Source organism: Furipterus horrens, unplaced genomic scaffold, assembly GCF_987537825.1.
Source record: "Furipterus horrens unplaced genomic scaffold, mFurHor1.1.pri manual_scaffold_11, whole genome shotgun sequence".
Classification (NCBI taxonomy): Eukaryota; Metazoa; Chordata; class Mammalia; order Chiroptera; family Furipteridae; genus Furipterus; species Furipterus horrens.
The window spans coordinates 47,026,015-47,048,048 of record NW_028327181.1 but is presented as its reverse complement, the minus strand read 5'-3'; the positions used below and the strand labels follow the sequence as shown (position 1 = coordinate 47,048,048).

The following is a 22,034-nucleotide window of genomic DNA, read 5'->3' as shown; positions in this document are numbered from 1 at the left end:
GATATAATGGTGGTGATTGGATAATATTATCCATGTTATCAAATTTTATAGAAACCCCCCCAACACACACACACACACACACACACACACACACACACACACACACAAATGAGCCCATGTAAAAACTGATAAAGACTGGATAAGGTATTTAGTTTAGGTAACATTACTATCCAATTGGTTAGCAAATAGCTTGCACATTTCCCAGGAAGGTAACGATCGGCTCTCAAAGGCCAGCAGAGACAGCTCCAGCACACCACTGCCCTTTGAGAGTCGTGTCTGATTCTCGGACCACCTTCATCAGACGCACCTGGAGGGACTTACTAAAAATGTGTATTCCTGAGCCCCACGCCAGGACTACTGAATCAGAGTCTTGAGGGATGTGCATTTATAACAAAGTCTTCAGATTATCTTTATGCTCATTAAAAGTTGAGCCCCACTAATAAACGGTGAGCAGAGGTCTCCCATGGCCTGGCTACTGAAGCACCCAGCAGCAGATGCAGCAGAAAGGGAGCTTCTCCGGAAGCCAAAAAAATGGACTGGGTCTTGGGATTTAGCATGAGTTTTGCGTGTGTGTTTTTGTGTTTTTCCCACCAACTAGTACAAAGAGGGAATCAAAGACTGACCAGTTTGTGGGCTGTTGAAGCAGTTCCTCTGGACAAACAAATATCATCACCGCTATATTTCATAATGGCTTCTGACTCGAACAAGAGTTTCACTGTATTTTCTACTTAGCCTCCTAGAAAAACCTGGGTTCAATAAGCTATCATTGATATGATCATTTTTTTAAAGTATCTAATATTTCTTTTTCAATACTTGGTCTACTTCAGCAGTTCCCAGCTTTGAGTGCACACTGAATCATTTGAGGAAATTTGAAAAATACTAATGCCTGGTACTCCTGGCAAATATTCTAATTCCATTGCTCTGGGATGCAGCTAAGGCATTTGGAGTTTTACAAACTTCCCAGGTGATTCTAACATGCAGCATAATCTCTTCCGACTTCTAACGTACAGTAAGTCATTGAATTTGGTTAACTGCTACGCTTTTTTATTTAAAGTGAAAACTATTCTATCCGAATAGGTAATACATTTCATAAATCAAAATAATATTAAAAATATATAGTGAGAAGACTTGCTCCTACCCCTGCTCCATTTCCCTCATTACCCCATTTCTACCCTTCCATATACACCTACACACTTACACGTGTATTTTTTTCCAGAATTTCTTTTCTTTTACAGTGTAAAATTTGTATATTTATAATTAGCCACTTGGACTCAGTTTAAATGATTTCAATTTTGTCGGCAACATCCAAAGCACCATAGTCACTAGCAGAAGCCTTCTCTCCATCAGTCCTGATCAGGGTGTTGACCTTGACCACATCAATGTCATAGAGCTTCTTCATAGCCTGCTTGATTTGGTGCTTGTTGTCCTGGACCTCCACAATGAACACAGGTATGGCATTGTCTTCTGTCTTCTTCGTGGCTGACCTGGTAGTTGGGGAACTCAGTGATGACATAGTGGTCAAGCTTGTTTCTTCTGGGAGTGCTCTTCTGGGGATATCTAGGATGCCTCCAAAGCTGCAGTGTCTTTGGCTGTCAGAAGATGGGTGACGGCAAATTTTTTTTTCTGGCCATGGACACCTTTCAGCACTGCTTTTGTTGCCTTTAAAGCCTCTGCTTTGGCTTCAGCTTTGGGCAGGGCAGGGGCTTGCTTCCTTCTTTGCTTTCCGCACCATTTTCATTTAAAAAATCCTTCCAGAATTTCTTCCTGCAAATTCTAGATGTGCAAATATGTGTCTGTAATATATTCATATTTGCATAAATAAGTTCCAAAGAGATAATACAAGGTTATAAATATCGTCGTCGGCAGCCGTCCGTCTCGAGAGACGATGGTGTAGCTTCTTAAGAGTCTATCTGCATCGCCGAGAATGGCTGTGCAGTCCGACTCAGGAGTGACACGGTATCTGTCTCCTCCCGTGTTGAATCGACATCTTGCGATGACGCTGGAGTGTCCTCTCCAGTGAAGTTGAAGCTACAGAGCCTGGGCGGGGTGATATGGAGGGTCTGCTGTTGCCCATGCAGCAGACCCCCCCTCTCTTCGCAGCTGAAGGGTCCAAGGGAAAGACGGAGTCAATACAGCTTGGCTTCAGGTGCGCCGCAGGAGTTGCCGGTGTTGACTACAACGTCAAACCGCCTTAGGGACTCCGGCTCCGGATTTTCTGTTGGGGTTTACTCCCTTAGCCTTTCCCCTGAAGAGGTATGCCGCAAGGCAGCGGAGGTTTTTTGGAGTCAGAGTTTTCCTTCTCTGATGTGCCCTGACTGGAAGATCGAACCAGCGACACTTAGCTCGCAGGCCGACGCTCAATCCACTGAGCCAAACCAGCCAGGGGGAAGGTTATAAATATACATATAGATATATAATATATTATGTACTAAATATACATGTATCTTTATATTTTTATAGCCTTATATTGTCTCCTTGAAATTTTTTTCATAATTAACTAGACATGTTTCTATGTTCTCTAGCATGAATTTAGTTTACCCACCCATAGCCTGGCACTGGTATTTACTCAGTAACAGTGACACCAATTGCAATCTTAGAGCAGAAAAGAGGAGCCTGGGGTTCCAATAGCAAATGTCATATTAGTGTGGGTGAATGTGTGTGTATGGGTATGTGTGTGCATTTGTATATGTGGAGTTTGGTTATCTTAGTTCCTGAATGAACTAAAATATTGGGGTCCCTAGCTTAAAAACCAGAAGAATCAAGTCTGCAGTCACTCATTCATCAAAACAGACACTTAGAAAGTATCTACCATGCCTCAGGTTCCTACCTAAGACAACCCATTGGTTTTATCTATCTCTTCTAATAGATTGAAAAAAACTTCCCCTAAGTCAAAATTTATTCTTGCTGAACCTTAAATAAACACATTAGAGGTCATAAGTTGGGCCAATTGTCTCCTAATAAGTTTTGTAAAGTCCATATGGTGTTCTTTTTTCTCATATCAAAGGCAGCCAGCATTTTCTAAGTCGAGAATTTTCCTATAAAGATACAGGTTTCAGGCTTCGACTTGCATCACTCAGTGGTACACCTGGTCTCATATGCTCGTTTCTGTTACCCACGTGGCTCTGCTACTGTATACAGTCAGGGAGTGACTGGGGGGTCATGTGCAAAGGGCAAGGCTATACCCATGCCAGCGGGCTGTTGTTATGGGGCATGTGAGCTCCCCGATGCAAGCTGGAGCCTGAAATGCTTGGCTGGTGAAAAGGAACAGGTTTCTGGTGAGTAGACAATAGCCAAGATGTGTGCTTCATGTCCCTTGTGCTTTGTACAGCTTGGGTCCAGTTAGAACCACTTGCGGCACCAGTTGCAGGCTATTCCTGCTGCTTACACTGTGTGCCACTTCAACTTCATGACAGTTGGGCTTTGTGTCACTTGCGCTTTGTGCCTCTTGGGCTTTGTGCCATTTGGGTTCAGTCAGGACCACCTGCTGTATTGTGTGGCAGGAGATAACATGCTAGGACTTGCTTGTGAGTGCTTGTTTGGACTAATGGAATCATCGATCCAAGTTTTGTTTCTACGTTCCCACTTTGTCCGGTGGTATTGCTATGGCTATGGTTTGGGGTTTGTACTTTTGTGCCATCAGGGGTTTTTCTGTTTTGACTCCTAAAGGGAACCCACTAGGCCAAATTTTAGCAGATTCGTCCATGTAAAACTATGGTCCAATATCTAAGAAGGAATTGGCTTTCTATTGTAACCCTGCTTGGCTTATGTATACTTTAGAGTGTGGGGGGAAATGGCCCTTAAGTGGTTCTCTAAATTACCACACCATAATACAACTGAAATTCTTTTGCCAAAGGTCAGGGAAATAGGACAAAATCCCTTATGTCCGGGTGTTTATATATCTACACAATAAGGACTCATCAAAGGATGGGAAAAATTAATGATGCAGAGAAGGGAATTGGCTTCAAATATTCTCCTGTTAGTAAGACACAGGAAAAACATGAAAACGAGGAGATGAGTTTTCTTAATGTCCTGAACCCAGGGGATCAGGTATTAGCAGCAGAAAGATTTCCCCTGCCACCATCCCCACTGCTAGATACCCCCAAAACAGGGCCCAGAGGGAAACAGCCCCACCCATCTATGATCAAGAAATGGTCTCTCCCTCAATGACCTGGCAGGGCAACCAGTTTGGCCAGGGAGCATCCCTATCTGAAGTGGGTCAATTCTCTTGGTGGCTATAATACTCAAAGGGTAGATTAAACCAGGAATGTTGGCCTGCTGGCCACCACCATGCCTGCACTCCATTTGCCACTTCAGACTTACTAAACTGAAATGTTGCAACCCTCATATAAGAGGATCCTCAGAAAACAGCAGATCTTATCACATTCATTTTTGCCACTGACCATCCCAACTTGGTAGAGGTACAGGCCCCTTAACATCCTGCTAATGGCAGATAAGTGGCAGCTAGTTATAAATAAGGTAGATGAAGAGGCTCAACAACTCTACCAAGAGAATCCCAATGGGATCCCCAACCCAGCCAGGGTGATTCTCTTGACAGAGCCCAACTGAGACCCAAATGATGGGAACCTCACCTTCCTAGAACATTACAAAAGGTGCATATTGGGAGGTCTTAAGAAAGGGGGTGCCTAAACATAGGAGCCTGAATATGACAGAGGTCATTCACCAGGAACCAAACAAAGACCCTTCTGAATTTTTAGGGAGGATCTATCAAGACTATTGAAAGCGCACTGATGCTGACCCGCAAGCACCAGAAAATGTCTGTCTGAACGGTAAACATGGCTTTTATTGGGCAAAGGGCCCAGAATATCAGAAGGAAGTTCCGATGTTTAGATGGGGAGTTGGAAATGAATCTCTCCCAATTGGTGTACATAGCCTTTAAAGTTTACCATGTCTCAGGCTACCATTTTCTTAGAAATAGTGTGGAGAAACCGGAAGAAGAGACGCGACCCAACAGGAAAAGAGAAAGACCCACTAGGTACAAATCAATAGCATCCATTGCAAGGAGAAAGGCCATTGCAGTAAGGGCTGCCAATAACTCAAAAAGAAAAAGGAAAAGGATAGAAACCCTCACCAAGAAATGTTAAAAAGGAATGATGGACCTGATGACAAATGAGGAGACCAAGGGGCTCCCCGAGACACCTCTGGACCTATTACTATTTTCCCACAGGAACCCCAGGTATAACTGACAGTGGGGAACAAGCTAGTTGGCTTTCTCATAGATAAGGGAGCTACATACTCAGTGCTAAATAAAAAACTAACCAGGAAAAGTTCAGCTGCAACACTGGTTACTGGAGTGACCGGACAATTACAAAAACAGCCATTCCTTCAACCTCTAGAATCCCAGCGTGGGGAGCAAAAAGTTATGCATATTCCTCTCTGCATGCCAGACAGTCCCATTTCATCTCTGGGCTGAGATTTACTTCATTAATTGCATGCACACATAACTTTTTTCCTCTGAGAAGCAGCAATTATGTGTAGAAGTCCCCCTGGAATATGCTCCCCAGCTCCAGGGGCTTCTGACTTGCCTGGAAGGACCCAAAGGTGATCTCTTCCCACCCAAAATCTATGAGCAGGTCGATCAAGCCACTTGGGATGATAGATCCCCAGGTAGAGTGGGTAACATCCAACCCATAAAAGTTAACCTAAGAGAAGGGGTGTGGATCCCACAGAAGAAAAAATTACCCTCTTAAGGGGAGCTTTAGAAGGAGTTCAACCAGTATTGCAGAAATCCTGAAAAGCAGGACGGATTCGGCCATGCCAGTCTCACATATGCCTAAAACCATAGGAAACTAATTTTTTATTAGTTTTTGTAGACACTTTTCTGGATGGGTAGAGGCACACCCCAGGAGAACGGAGAAGGCAACTTAGGAAGAAAAGCTTCAACTCAAAGTCCCTAGGTTTTGGACTTTCTTAAAACATTAAAGCAACAATGGACTGTTGTTCACTTCAGAAATCTTCCAGAAGAAGATAGCACAGGCACTACAGATTCAATGAAAACCACATGCATCTTGGAGACCCCAGTCTACAGGGAAGACTGAGAAAATGAATCACACAATAAGGAAGACCCTGGTGAAAATACGCCAGGAAACGCATTTGAAATGGGACCAGGTGTTGCCTACTGTCTTGCTCTGGATTAGGGTTGCACCCCAAAGTGGGCTTAAATTAAGCCCTTTTGAAATAGTTTATGGGAGACCCTTCCCAGTCTCTGTTTTAGGAACACCCCATTTAGATTTAGAACATGAATCAGAAATCAAATAATATGTACCACATTTGGGGGCAAACACTGACAATTTTGTACAAGTTTGCTCACTGCAGGTCCATCTGCCCATCTGACGCACCCTCACACCTGTTCCAGCTGAGAAACTGAGTCTTACTAAAGACCTGGAAGACTCAAGTTCCTGAACAGCAGTTAGCTGAGCAATGGACCAGTCCCTGTGACATCCTGCTGACAACACATTCTTCCCTAAATCTCGTGGGAATGAAGCCTTGGGTCCACCACACTCTGATAAAGTGGGCACCACCTGCGGAGGACTCCGATCTTGCTGCTGCTCTTGATACTGAAAGGGAAAGCTGGATCTGCACTCCTGAAGGAGATTTAAAATTCGCCTTTCAGAAATGGACCATACCTCTCAAAGGTAAGTGAAAATATTACTTTTTATTTTATCATTATTTTTGACAATTGCTATACTTTATACCCATGCTTGGCCTGATAACTCCTCTATCCTCATTTCCCAGATAGTGGAGCTTCCTCGTCAAATGTATCCTGCTCTTGGGTGGGTCTTTAGGCTCTCCAGTTTCTGATTTCACTACAATTCCCCCTATACTACTAGGCATACCCCTCACTAAATATTGCATTGTTTGCCTGCACAACAGGTCTCTCTTTGGAAGCCCATCTGCAGCACCGCCTCTTGAAATAGAAGCAGTCCACCAGCTCTGCTTGTACGGTGGAGCATCCTCTGGACACTGCTAGGCTGCCTTCGAAGACAACAATCCTTCTCCCTTGCCAGCTTGTTCTGGGTTCTTCCACATTTGCAACACCCGAAGGGGCAAATCCTAGTGGTGGTGACAAACTCCAATTGCTGGAGCCGTTTTGAAAATTCACTTTGAAGATGCTTACATGTGCCACTCTGGAGCTGATTTAATACCAGACCTTGGCATCTAACGGCCCTTCGTGATTAATACCAGTCATTTGCTTAAAGTTAACAGCCCTGGAGTGACAGCCATAGATAAATTAACAACATTAGAAAAACACTAAAGCAAGCATTTACAGAGTGGGTCACTAAAGAATATGATGGCAATATAGATCGGCTCTGCTTATGATAGGATATTAATAAATTTTATATGCTGAAGTCATTTTTACCCAGTCCTTTTTTAATTACCTTAAAGTTGTCCATATTTATCTTGATTAAAAAACAAGTCAACTCTCAGAGACGTTAATGGGTTTTATGTGCTTAGCAGCGAATATTATAAGCAGATGGAGGAAGAGGGTGGGGGTGGGGACGGAGGCCCTGCGTTGCATTTCCATCAGTGCTGTCTGTTACAGTGGATCCAAGGTGTTGAGTAATGGGCTGCTATAAATTAGAGGGCTGCTCACCTCTTAATGGCTGCCAGAGAAATGGAGCCAAACTTGGGCTCTGCCTTCCTCTGGGCTGCCTGCACCTTGTTAGAGTCACTCTGTGAAGAAGTAAAAATGGCCACAGACTATTGCTTTTCATGCTGGAAAGCCATGTATGAGATAGAGTTTAATCCTTATTGGACTTTGTTATCTTAGCACGAATACTTACACAGAGAGCAGAGGTCTCATTTCTGAAGAGCAAAGCCTGATTCATTCGTTCATTTGGGACAGAGCTATAATGTCACTGAGAAAGTTAGAGGACTGGCAGGGACCTCGCTCCCGCATGTGATGGATGAGGAAGTTGTGACCAGAGGGGTTAAATACACTGAGCGCCAGAGGTGGAATGTCAGAGCTGTGCTTAAAGTGACACTCACTGACACTCCCCCACCACAGAGAGGGGAGGTGGAGGCCCAATTAACTTCATGGAGACCATTTAGGAGTCACCTGATATAGAAATATGAGACAATAAAACTTACATCTGATGACCGATTTGGGGGCTCAGCTCATTCTCCCTGCAAGGCAACTCCTTCCCAGAGGGAGCATCCAGGTCCCCTAGATGAGTCCCAGCATTGCATTTAGTGTGACTTTCTGAGTTGGTTGCCTTGAGAGCTACGAAGCCCAGGCAAACCCTTCTTTTCTCAGGTTATCAATAGGTCCATGGTCTAAGAATAACGCCAACGCCGGAATTACTGAGAAAGAGAAGACTCCTCCCACCTCCCGTCTCACAGATTTCAAACACTGCCGGGCGCGTCTTCCATTGCTTGCTCTGTGGCTTTCAGATGCAGCCTCGGGGAGTCGCTTTCCCCACCTGCAGCCACGGAAAGGTGGGTTTACCTTAGGCATGTCTACGGTGACTGAGCTCTCCCTGTGGGGCGCTACCCAAGAACAGTGATGGCAGCTGTGACGGGAAGAGGTCAGTGAAAGCAGGGTCCCCTGCCGCTGGCAGAGGAGGGGGATCTTGGCTAAGGCCACACGATGTGGCCCGTTGAGACACGTGACCGCTGGGGCACTTCGCCGGGACTCCGGCAGGTCTCAGTGAGTGTCAGGGAGCAGAGAGGGGAACCGCAGGGACGGCGTTGAGGGAGGTCAGAGGGCGCACGGCCCACTCTCATCTGCTGCAGTCTGCTTGGGACTTCAGCCTGTCTCCTCACCTCTCAGTGAAACGAGTGGGAGGATGCGTGAGCCTCCAGGTCACGGGGAGCCTCCAGCGAACTCAGAGACGTGCAGGGGCGTGAGCCGGCTGCCGGGAGAGGAGGGTCCGAGGCTGCTTGTGAACGCGAGGGCTGAGCACTCACTTGCTTAGCTGCCTTGTCTTCTCAGGCACTAGGGGGGCAGAAGAAAAATGCCCCCCACCCCCCCACCCCCGAGAGACACGATGAGGGCCGAGGGGGTGAAGGGAAGCAGGTGAGTCTGTGGCGGAATGGGAGGTGGGGCGTCCCTCTGCCCTGGACAGCGTGCTCAAGGGGGGCACCCCAGAGAAGTGGGGGGAGGAAATGCCTCAGCGCGGGTGTGGGACGGCAGGCAGCAGCAGCCCTGAAGACCCATGGGGGCCGCATAGCTTCCTGAGACCTTTGCCGACCCAACTGGACAGACTCTGGTAGCGACACAGGTGCTTCAGGCCCGGTGGAAATACCAAAAGAGGCCAGGCTGGGCGCCTCGTGTCACCTGGATGTCAGAACGGAGACTCCTCCCTGAACTTGCCAGACCTAAATGCAACACTGGCTCCCAGAAGGTAAAAATCAGGACGGTGGTGAGAGGTGGTGGGAGAGGAGTTAAAGAAAATAATAAACCAAACAAAAGCTGGAGGTTAGAAACAAGAAATGAACGACTTCCACAAAATGATTGATCAGAATTAAGATGTACGCAAGTGCAATGCTAGGGAAGCCTGCAGAAGGGAAGCCCTCAAGCCCCTGGGTCCAAGAGAAGTTAAGTCATAACTATATTCAGATCAGGTCTGGGCTCTGAGCTCCCACCACCTCTACTACCAGGAATGTTCTTCCGCAAATAGTTCCAACGGTCCTTGGGTGTTCTGGTCTTAAAAATCACCCTCTCACTTTGTGATTATGGTTTATAGTATTCCCTCACTTATTGCGGGTATTACGTTCTAGACACCACCACCATCACCACCCCACCACCACCCCCACCCCGTCCCCGGCGACAGGTGAAAATCCGCGAAGTAGGAACCTTACATTTATTTTAGCATTTATGTATATTTTAAGGCTTTATAAACCCTTCCCACACACTTATAAACCATTCCCAGTCCCTTATTAACCTTTCCCACTGTCTTATTAACCTTTTCCACACTTTTATAAACACTACTTATGTTCTTAAACATATTCTACACTCTTAAACCTACGTAACTTTAACATACGTATACAGTACCACAAAATCCCGCGATATAGCGAAACATCTGCGATAAATATTAAATATAATATTTTTTTTAATCCCACGATACAGTGAGGCTGCAATAAGGGAACTGCGATATAGAGAGGGACGACTGTATTTCCTGTCTTTTGTCTGATTCCCTTCCCCCACCCTCATTGGACTGTAACTTCTATGGGCGTACCCCTGCTCCTGGATGGTTGGAGACAGTGCTGCCCCTCACTCGGCATTTGTGGAATGAATGAATGAATGAATGAATGGTCAGTCACAGGAACCCACCCATGGCCCTGGGCCCTAGACCCACTCCAAGCTCTGTTACCGACCTCCATGCATGGAGCCCTCCTGCAGCAGTAAATATAGGGTTCCGGGGTCCCACTAGCTGGGCTGCAACGAGGTGGTCCTTCAGGCCAGGGCTGTGCTGGGACCAGCCCTGCCCTGGAAATGTGGTCTTGCTGTTAATTCTGATTTCTTTCACTAGCCTCTGTAAATTCCCTCACTGGGACGGTGGTTCCTTCTTATAATCTGGCCTTGGACATAGATGCCCTAGATCTATCCACTGTGTATTTACAACCCAAGTGTGGCAGGGGTGCCTGTTCTGGTTTTAGCGCCCTTCATTGAAGGAGGTCCTGCTACCCACAAACAGTGTGACTGAGGCAAATAACAAATGGGCGGGGGCTTCTCCCAGGCTCCCTGGCATCTGCAACCCACAGGAAAATGAAGACTGCACCCCAACACAGCCCGAGTTCAGCCCAATCAATGTTTTGGGGTAGGAAGAGCAGGATTTCCAGACAGGGCAAACCACAGCAACTACAAACAGTTCTCCGAGAGTAAGAGTGGCCTCTTTGCCTAAGAGCACCTCGTTCTCGGTGAACAGGGAGAACACGTGCTTTAGACGCCAGCCGCCTGAGCTGGGCGGGGACAGGAGGCGTGGTTTCCAGAGTTACCTCTCAGCCGTCTCGTCTCCATGTTCTTTAAAGCCTGCACTTCAGAGAAAATGGCCATGTCCATTTGTGGGAAAAAGTCAGATCAGAATGAGGATTTCCAACTTGAATTCAATCTACAATCGAAATGGTGCCACTACAATGGGTTGTCCGCCTCTTGAAATCTCCAAAGGGACCCCAGCATGTGGAACCTCTCCCCCAGCCTTGGTACTAGAACAGGGAGCAAATATGAGGATCAAAATATCACTGTTCTTACTGATGGAGGCCATATTGGAGGACATTTCTTTCTGTGAGAGATCCATGGGCCTGCTAGCTAAGTTCTAGAATTAACCAGACTTGCCACCCAATGGTGGCCTGGGCAGGTTTGCTCCCTCCGCATCCTGCTGTCAGTAATGGCGCATGCTCCGATAAGACTCAGACATGAAAGAGTCCAGCTCTCTGCTGGTATTGTTGTTGTTGTTTTCATATTTACTATCATGCAGTCACTTCCCCTCTCTAGAGTCCAAAGAATCAAGGGTCAACAGAAGCGAGTAACCTTATGAAAAATCCCCTGGGATTTGGGGGAAGAAACTTTTCCCGCTACTCCCGCCCCGTCTGTGACTTCGGTAAGCCATCTTATTTATTGTCTGTCCTCCATTGAGCAGAACCCTGGTCTTGACACCTTTCTCTGCATTTGCTTTGTGACCTTGAGCAGCTCACTGCAACTCTCTGGGCTTTGGTGTGAGTGTTACAGAACCCCTGGGCTGCTCCAATTGAAAACAAACCCACGGGCTCTTTAATTAGGGGTCCGATTGCCCACCGCCAAAATTACAACTCTGAATATTATATTTGAGTGAAAAGAAAAATTGTTTATTTAACAGTTACACATATACTTGCCTCCCCTCTACCAAACCTAACCAGTTTTTGGGGGGTGGGGGGTCAGAAACACCGTTTCCCTACTTCCTAGGCACAGTTCAACTTTACCAGCAGCTGCCAATCACTCAGTTCTGATTGGGGAGGTCCTTTCTGTGCTGTGGTGCCCTCCAGCTCTCAATGCAGGACTGCCTGGATTCTCAGCCTCCTTGGAAACTGCCTTCTTCCTGCAAATCGCATGGATCTCCTCTCCTTCTCCAGAGCACCTCTGCGAACACCCACCAACGAGGGAGACAGCCCCAGAGTGTGCCCCCCCTAAAGTGTTCGCAGCTGCCTATATATCCCTGACTGTGTCCTCTGACGCAGTGGGTGTTGCCAATAGTTCTGACCATTGGCAGAACCCCACGTAGGCTCTGTGTGCTCTCCATACCATCATCTGGTTCAAGACTCCTCCCATCCACCTGAGGCTTTGGATGCATTAAAGTAATTTACATAATGAAAGACACCGGCCATCAGCCTCAGGCCTGTGGAGGCATTCTGAAAGCTGCTTCCTTCTCCCCATCCCCCAGCCTCAAACTCCAGGGATTTTTGAACTCCTCTGTTTCTGTAACATGAGCACCTACAGCATCACAGTGATAGATGTGGGCAAGATGGTCTCAGGGCTTCTGTCAACACTAATGCTAACAGTCTGCAGGTGGCACAGGCCGTTCTCCCCCTTGAGACATTCCTATTCGGGCTGCAGGGGAAGAACAGAAGCTGGGGGAACTGTGAACTCTACCTCACTTCTTCGCTGAGCAGTCCCATGGTGCCTTCGAACAGTTGGGCCTCACTCGGATCAGGATGAGCGCTCAGTCCACTCTGCTGACTGGGCATTTGTGTTACCCTGCTTTTGAGGGGATGAAACCAATGCCACTACATCAACAGGACATGAGAACAATGACAGGAAAAGGGATGACTGTTTACCCTTGGCAGGGCCTCCCTGGCTCCAAGAGTCCACACTGCCCACTGTGGGTCAGGACACCAGGCTTTCTTTTCCCCGTTGCTTTCAGGAGCACTAGTTACGTGGCGTTACCCTTGCCCCATGGAAACCCTTCTCAATGACGGCCACTGAGTTTCCAAACAGCAAGATTTTACTGTCCCCATTCAAACTAAGGCCCTTCTTCTCTAGTCTTGACCTATTGTTGGTCCAATATAAAATGCCCATGAGATAGCCATTAACAATGATACATAACATGATGTTAAAACAAAAATGTCTCAGCTTCAACCTCAAATAGATTGATGTGTGCATGTGTGTGCACTCGCCCACATGCATACACACACTGGGGTTGATTTACTTTTGAGCAGTGCATGTACATTTACAATTTGAACATGATTTATAGCTGAAAACTGTATATTGACTTTGCCTTACAAACTGCAGAAAGTGAAACTCAACCAAATATTATTCTTTAGTAGACCTATAAAGACTATCACCTGCATCTGATTGATTTTAAAATGCAATGATTTATCAGAATCTGGGAAGTGCAGTAAGAAAAAAGTCATATATCTATTAAATGGAAACGTGAGTTCAAACAATTAAAAAATAACTACATCATCTGAAATGACTAACTAAACATTTTTAGGAAGTTAACTTTTTTCATGACATGAATGGGAAAATGTCTCCAATCTTTGACAGGTTTTCATATAATAGTCCAGCTGTTTGGGGAATATTTTACTACTTTCACCATTGTCCACTTTCACCCAAGTTCAGGTGCAGGGGCTTTGCCATCAAAACCACAACTTTGCAGCTGGGTGCTAAGGACTCATACCCCCTGTAGGTATCCTGGGCTGTTGAAAGGGGCAGCAGGAGGGGAGCTGGCCACACAGGGCAATCTGAATGCTCCAAACAAAGCCTATAGGCTAGGGTGTCATCCTTCAGTGGATGATGCACACTAGATGTTCAGGCATCTGTTGAAAGCTGATCCTCACCCCAATGCAATGAGACCAGCAGCTCCCTGGCTCCTCAACAAGAACATCACACAGAGCTATACTCACCGGGATAGTGAGCAATGGTCTCTGAGAGATGACTCACCTTGTTCCAGACTCCAAGCACTGCTCGAAAATTCTGAGCTCCAGTGTAGATGCTGACCCTGACCCTCCAGCCATGATAACCCCTGGTCCAAGCTTCCCCCAATTCATTGAGCGCTAAATTCCATATCCCTTGTCATGCCCACTTCTTTCACAGGACTTCCTAGGATCCCAAGGCAGCCTGGCTCCCCAATTTTCTGATCTATTGTTAAGGCTTAAACTCCACACTATGCTTTCCTCGGGTCTTTCCTTTTGTTTCTCAATTTCAAAGTAAAAAAAAAAAAAAAAGCATTTGGTCTTTTTCTCTCTTTATATCCCCATCATAACAGCTGTGATTCTACTCAAGGTGATGCTGATATACATGACTGATCATGATTGATTAAAGGATAAGACACAAATTATGAGGGAAAGAAATACAAAAAGATTAAGATCTTAAGAGTATCTCAGTACATTCAGATTTATTTGAATCTATTCAAATAAATAGATTGCCTACTTCCTCTTCTTACTTTCTGTATTCAGTTGGTAAAGTCTAGAATTTCAGGCCCATACTACTGTAGTTAAATGTTTTTTTCTTAAATATCTTTTTAAGAATAATTTTTGACACTTCTATTTAGCTTCAGAACCAGATTAAATTACTTATTCAAACTTGAATTTATGTTAATTTGATATAAATGTTTATCACCTGCACTCATTCTCTTCTAAGATTTTAAACAATCTCAGGGCTTCTTTTTGCTTCTTCTCTCAGATGGATGCAGTATTTTTTTTTAAGATTTGTTTATTGATTTAGAGAGAGGGAAAGGTAGGGAGAAAGAGAGGGAGAGAAATATCAGCATGAGAGAGAAACCGATCAGTTGCCTCTCGCACATGCCCCAAACAGGGACCAGGCCCGCAGCCCAGGCATGTGCCCTGATGGAGAATCAAACCAGAGACCTTTTGCTTTTCAGGATGATGCCCAACCAACAGAGAGCTATGCTGGCCAGAGCAGATGCAATATATTTTAAATAACCTTCTTCGAGATGTGTGGGTGTGTAACATTGATAAATCTCTTGCAGAGGATGTCTCATTGTTGCCTTCCTATGAAAAAAAGAACATTCTTGAATCACAATAAGAAAGAAAAAAAGAAGATAAGGTCAAGAAAAAATTCAGGAGAGAGGCTGGTCCTCATAACATAAAGGCTTCTTAAGCCTTTGAGAAGCCTTGGGCTTTTACTGTGAGTTCCCAGGGAGAGATGCAATGATCTCATTTCCATTCTCAAATGATCATTCTGGCCACCATGATTAAAATTGGCAAGAGAGACTACGGTAATAATCCAGGCAAGAAATAAAGATGTTGTCACCAGAGTGGTAACAATGGATGTGGTAGCAGTAGTTCCTGGACCGGCTTTGAGGCTAAACGCAACAGAATCCCCTAACAAATTTGATGTCATACATGAGAGAGAAGATGAGCTTGACTCTGAAATTTGGAGTCTGAACAACTGAAGGAATGACGCTTCCATCAATTTAGATGAGGAAGGCTGTTAGTAGAGCAGATTTTAGAAAAGGAGGACATTAGGAGTTCAGTGTGAGACATGAAGAACTTGAGATGCTTATTAAATGTTAACATGGGGACGCTGAATAGGCAGTTCAGTATCTAAGCCTGGAGCTTCGGAGAAAGACCTGGGTAGGACACATGCATACATTTGCAAGTCATCAACATCTTAGAGGGTGTGCAAAACCATAAGCTTAGGTGGCCTCGGCCAATATTTTTTATAGCTCCTCATATTGACTTCTTCATTTCTTTTTATGCATATTTGTATAAGAACAGAGGTTTATTTGTTTAAAGACATGGAGTCTCTAAGGAAAAAAATGTTCCTTGGTCTTGGTTTCCAGTGCACGTCCTACTTTAGAGTCAGCTGACCCTTTCTCAGATCCACAGCAGAAATGCCAGCTTATAAATACAGCTCCTGTTTCAATCTATCCAGCACTCACTCACCTAATAGAGTTCTAATTACTGAGATGGGTTTTGTCTCTCACTACTCTTACCCAATACTCTTTCAGATGCTTCAGTGGAATCAAGTGCTTAGACTCCACGATCCTGCATGCACGGTTTGGGAGCCCTCCCGCCCACTGTACTTAGAGTATTAGCACCCACCATGGCCAGGCCCTCCAATTCTTTTCTGCTTCCTTTTTTTTCATGGACGTTATTTCTTTAAGAATTGCAAAAGTGTAAACCTGTATAGTAATTAGATGCCTCCCCGGGCTCAGAGTGTGGAGTGAGATATGAAATATCTCCTTGCCTTTGTTTCGGTGGGAATATTATTCATGATGAGGTAAAGTCTGAGTTAGCTAGGAGGGAAAACCCAGTTGGTTTTGCTCCCTCAGGCCCCATTTACCTTGCTCCACATTCTGGCATTGGGTTATCGGGCTGAGTTTTAATCTCACTCTGTCTTCAGGAATACTTTAATGGGACACTGGAAGATGTCTGTAAAGATCAGCTAGTCAGATGCCAGTTTGAGCCATTTCAAATGCAAAATAAAGTCATAGCTCATATAGTTCATGTTAACATTGTAAATTTCTAAACTGTCATTCCCAAAGCCATCATGCTAAAGTCAACAGAGAAATTCCAAACATCTGACAGTAAGTTTCCTCTCGCAGATCTTTAAACATTTTATAAACTATGTCATTTATCTCTTCAGCTACAAATAACAACCAGTTTGTTCTCTTGGGATTTAACTCACCATGGGGGCAAGTTTGTATACATTTTCACAGCAAGGTATAAATTCCATAGCCAGGAAGAAGAGCACTTTTCTAACCTTAAACATGCACATAATTATCCAATGTAGGCAACCTAAAATTAGAATATGCAAATAGTTAAAGAGATTTGGTCTGTGCCCCATTACTCCTCTCCCCTGTGGACCCCATTTTGGTAATTAACATTGATTGGGTTCATATGTTATTTACATTAAAAATGTCTGCAGCACTCACCCCTCATTATTCCCTTGGAACTAGGAGACAGCAGAGTACTTCTCCAATTGCCCTTCCTGAGCTGTGGCTACTAGAAAGAAAAAACAAAATAAGTCATATTCCACTTTATGGTCCAATACAATTTTCTCTGCAGGATGCAAACAAGCTGAATAAATGAAGGATTCATGGGTGAGGAATTTGTGACTTGAGCTCATGCTCAGTCAGATACTTGCCAGAGGTGTTCAGGGAGCAGGTGGACATCGCTGGTGGGCTGCCTGGAGCCCAGATCACCACAGTTGGAATATATGGTAACAGAGAAAACTCGAAGCAAGGTCAGTGCAGCACCAAAGACCAGGGGGAAACTCAGAGCACAAATGTAAGTCTGTCTTCCTTTGAGTTGCCAGAGTTTTACTTCTTTTGAAATTCTTCTCTTACTTTTATAACAATGCTGTCTCCTGCATAAACTTCAAAATATGTCCTAGAAGTTCATAATGATGTCTTGCACATGGCAGTCTCCTCTATAAATGTTTGTGGAATTGAACAGAATGGATCTGTAATGTCCTAGATTAGCACACATACATGCACACACATGGTCAAATCTTCTCCAGTCACGCACAAGACCCAGGAACAAGAGCAAGTTGGAAATGGGGTTTGGTGAGGCCCGGCAGGGTTTGGTGGAAGACCCAGGCTATTGAGCCTTATGCAAGGCATCGCCAAAATAGCTGATCAGATGTAGAGAAAGAGAGAGAGAAATGAAGGAAGATGACTTCAGAGAATGAAGGAAAAAACTAAGGAACCAGAGAGTAAAGGGAAAAGATAAATTTAACAGGGGTAAGGACAAGGAAGACATCGAAGGTAGGGAGATTGCAAAAAAAAGAAACATTCAGGGCCAAAGACCTCAGAGATCTTCAGAGTTCCATGATGCAATGAGGTCAACTGTGGGAAACAGGAAGGTGTGCGCCCACCACAGAAGAGAACATGAATGACACCCCCTAAAGAGATAGCGCGTGGGCCCTGCCGAAGGCCATCCACAGCTCAGAGGAGGCCAGAACTCTCTAGGTCAACAGGTCAGGACAAGCATCCAACAGTGGGCAGAGATGACTGGGAATCATGATAGGGGGTAGGAGAGGAAGACAGCAAAATTTATAACTGTTGTTAGCTTCTATACTGAATTCTTCTGTGAGATCTACAGTACACCATTGGAAATCCTTAAATCCTCAGCACGTGTATTTTTAAATCTTTTTTAAAAATTAGTCAATATAATAATATGAGTCATAATACAAAAAGGAATTGATTTCTTGGTTCCCACTGGGGTTAGAAAAAATTCTTAAATCTTAGCTATCCTCTAAATAAGTAAAAGTAGATACCTGTCAAAAGTGGTAAAACAGAACCATGATGAAAAGAACAGTTCCAGGAAAGAACTACTGGACAGCCCCTATTGCTAGCCCAGCGTCTCTGCAAACTGTATTTGGAAGAACAGCTCCTTTCTAAAGTCAGCCTTTTTCACAAGAGCCTGCAGAACAAAAGGCCCGGACTTCTCCTGGAAGCGGCACCTGGTGACTGTGGGCTGATGCAGAGACTGTCCGCGAAGTGGCGATGCCACCACGTCCCACTCTGCCTGTGCCCCCTGCCGTCTGTTTCTATCTGCTTGGAGTTGAGATGTGCAGTTTCCACTCTTTGCCAGAGGTGAGAAAGGGGGTGCTTCTCTTTAGCATCAGTCTTTAGCCAGAGACAAGAAGGGTTTGACTTTGTGGACCTCACTTGTGTGTTTCTTGGCCACTGATTTATGCCTTGCGTCTCTCTTCATGGCTGGATGCTTATACTGGTTTTTGTTTGGGAGTATTTGTTGGGGGAGAGATCACTGCTGGGAGAGGCTGGGACAGTCCGCACTGGTTCCTGGCACACAGCTCCTAAAACTCTTGGAGTCTCCAGAGTGATAGGAGTATCTTTTGTATGCCAGTCAGAAGACTAGTGGCTGGGGGACCCTAGATAGCTTCAGGATGGGGACTGGTCACCAGGAAGATCACGGAATGATTAGAGGGTTGGAGCTTCTAGCTTTACTCTCTGACCTCCAGGGAGGGGCAGTGGGGGGGGGGGGCTGGGTATGGAGTGAACCACCAATGGTCAATGATTTAATCAGCCATATCTATGTAATTAAACATGCTAAAATTCCCTAAGAATGCAGGTCAGAGTTTCTGAGTTGGTGAACACCTGAGGTATTGGGAAGGAAATATGCCCAGAATGGGCACAGAAGCTCTGTGCTTCTTCCCCCATACATGGCCCTATATATCCCTCCCATTTGGTTTTTCCTGGGTTGTATCCTTTCTAATAAAACAGTACAGTATTCCCTCACTTATCGTGGGTATTATGTTCTAGACCCCCCCCCCACCCCCCGGAATAGGTGAAAATCCACGAAGTAGGAACCTTACATTTATTTTAGTATTTATATATATTTTAAGGCTTTATAAACCCTTCCCACACACTTATAAACCGTTCCCACTCCCTTATTAACCTTTCCCACTCCCTTATTTACCTTTTCCACACTTTTATAAACACTACCTATGTTCTTAAACATATTCTGCACTCTTAAACCGACGTCACTTTAACAACATACATATACAGTACCGCAAAATCCGCGATATAGGGAAAAATCCGCGATAAATAATTAAATATAATATTTTTTTAAATCCCGCGATACAGTGGGGCTGCGATAAGTGAACCGCGATATAGAGAGGGACTGCTGTAATAGCAAGTAAAGTATTTTTCTGAGTTCTGTAAGTCAAACTAGAAAACTATCAAAGCTTAGGAAGGGTTGTGGGAAACCCCGATTTAAGCTGGTGCGCCAGCACCTGAAGTGGGGGCGATGTTGTGGAACTGAACCCTCCACCTACGAAATTGGCACTAATGAGGTTGTTAGTGTCAGAACTGACCTGAATTGTGGGATGCCCAGTTGGGGTCCAGAGAGATGGAAAACAAGATGTTAGTGTGGCAAACCCCCACGCCTTTGGTGTCAGAAGTGTTGCAGGTAAGAATAGCCGAGAGGGCCTCTCTGCTGAGGTGCTTTCCTCTAACCCCCCTGCTCCAGGGGAAAGTCTCAGTTAGGGCACTTCCTCTTGGGACTTGACCTCAGTCTGTCTTGAGGCCAGACACTGCTTTGGAAATTTACCTGGTTCACTGGTGAGCTTGACTTCCACTTGACTGCTTTACCTCCATTTGGGTCTTCCTGCTCTTAATCATTTCTGATTAACCCCGTAGTCATCCCTACCGAGCAGTAGGAATCAACTAACGGTTCTGCCATGACATCAGGTGACTCTCCAGGAATAACACCCTTTCCGTAAGACGCAGGCCTGTTATCCTGATCTCGCTCCTTTCCTCTAGTCCCATTGGATGTGTGCATCCTCTAGTCCAATGTCCCCAAACGCCCATCACCCTTCAAAGACAGATCACTCCTGCTTCTTCTGCTAGGTTACCATCCCATAACACCACACATATTTGGAAAATTATTGAACTTGATTTACATTTAAATCACCTCTCAAATTGGTTTTCTCTGTGTATTATGAACTTGACTCCTCCACTTTAAAAAAACCGTCTATTCAATTTCTCATTTCCCCTCCAGCTATTGCCCTTTGTTCTCTCCTCCTCTATTCATCCTAACTCTTCAAAATATTTCTTATGTTCCCTACCTCCATTTCTGCATGTCCCATGCCATTGTCAGTGCATTTTACTGGCTTCCATCCCCGTTGCTCCCTAAAACAGTTTTCCTAAGTTCATCAAGCAGCTCTTTGTCACTACACGCAATAAACATTTCTCAATCCTTAAACTTACTTTATTTCCCGGCTGTGTTTGATAATGTTAATAACTCTTTTCTTCTCGAAATCCTCTGTTGGTTTCATGGACATTCTCCAGGTTCTTCTTTTTCTCTCTTGCAGGCCAGGCACCTCTCTCCAAGTGATAAGTGATGGAGCTCTTCAGCGCTGGCCCCTTGTCTTCTCTCCTCTCCTGCACTCTCTTCCCAGACAATTTCAGCTATGCCTGTGCTAACGCATTTGACATAAAGTGTGAGTGGGTGACTGCCACTAACTCATCTGGGCCTCTCCTCTGAGCTCCCATCCCCTCTCTCCATGTACCTCCCTCATGGGTGTCTCAAAATCCCCTCAGACCCAAAATAAGTAGAAGTGATATCATTGCTGTGTCAGTCTTCATGTTGGCAGAAAACAAATGGCACCTTCTAATCAAGATAAATTAGGAAGCATTTAGCAACAACAAAAAATTATACTAAAGGGACTGTTTACCAACGTACAGAGTACAAGGAAACCAGCAAGGGACAGTGAACTGAGGGAATGAATACTCTGACCTCACTCTCCTCTTGCCCTGGCCTTTGGCAGAACTCCACCACAAAATGTGGGGCCTGTGGAGGCAGTCCACAGCTGCCCGTGCGCAGGTCAGGGTGGCAAGGGAGCAGAACTGGGGGGGTGGGGCACATGAATAATACTCAGCACAATGATCTTCCCACCCAAACAAGTTCTCTTCCAGCATTCCCTCCTTCAGGAATGGTACCACCAGCCACCCTATCAATCAACCAGAAACAGAGCATTTTCTTAGCACTCCCTCTCCCTTATCCTTCATATCCAAGGCATCGTATGTCCTGGCAGGACTTCTCAGAACAATCTGCCTCAGCTATGTTAAAACACACTTCTTCAGTTTATGCATCCCTCCCCTTCCTAGCACTCATTACAGTTGTAATGTTACATTTCTTGTAGGATTATTTTACTGGCATCTTTTTTCCCCTCTAGCCTATAAACTCCATGTTAACAGAGGCTGTGATTAATTTTACTCACCATCATTTCTCCTGTCTCTTGCCACAGTCTCTGGCATGGAGTAGGTATTGAATAATATTTGTTGAATGAAAACATGTTAGAACTTGCAAGGACACATAGATCACACAGTCACATTCTATTATCATGGGAGGGAGCTGGAAGTCAGAGATGTAAAGCAAATTATCCAAGAATTCAAAGTAAGTTATAAAAAAAAAAAATAGTTTTACCATTAACTTCCCAAATGTTAGGTCCTGTCTAAGGGTGTTACAAATGTGACAGGAGTGACTCTCAGGGCACAAATGCAGACATGCAGGAAATACCCACTTCTTTATATTTTTAAGTCCAATAACATCTAACTTTGAGCTCAGCTGCCACTAGGCTGGTAGAAAATTCAGTCATTCCT

General features: G+C 45.0%; 1 pseudogene; it reads right to left on the bottom strand.

Moving 5' to 3' along the window:
• Positions 1–1,276: 1,276 nt before the first annotated feature.
• LOC149997517 (large ribosomal subunit protein uL23 pseudogene) lies at positions 1,277–1,732 on the bottom strand (annotated as a pseudogene).
• Positions 1,733–22,034: the final 20,302 nt, after the last annotated feature.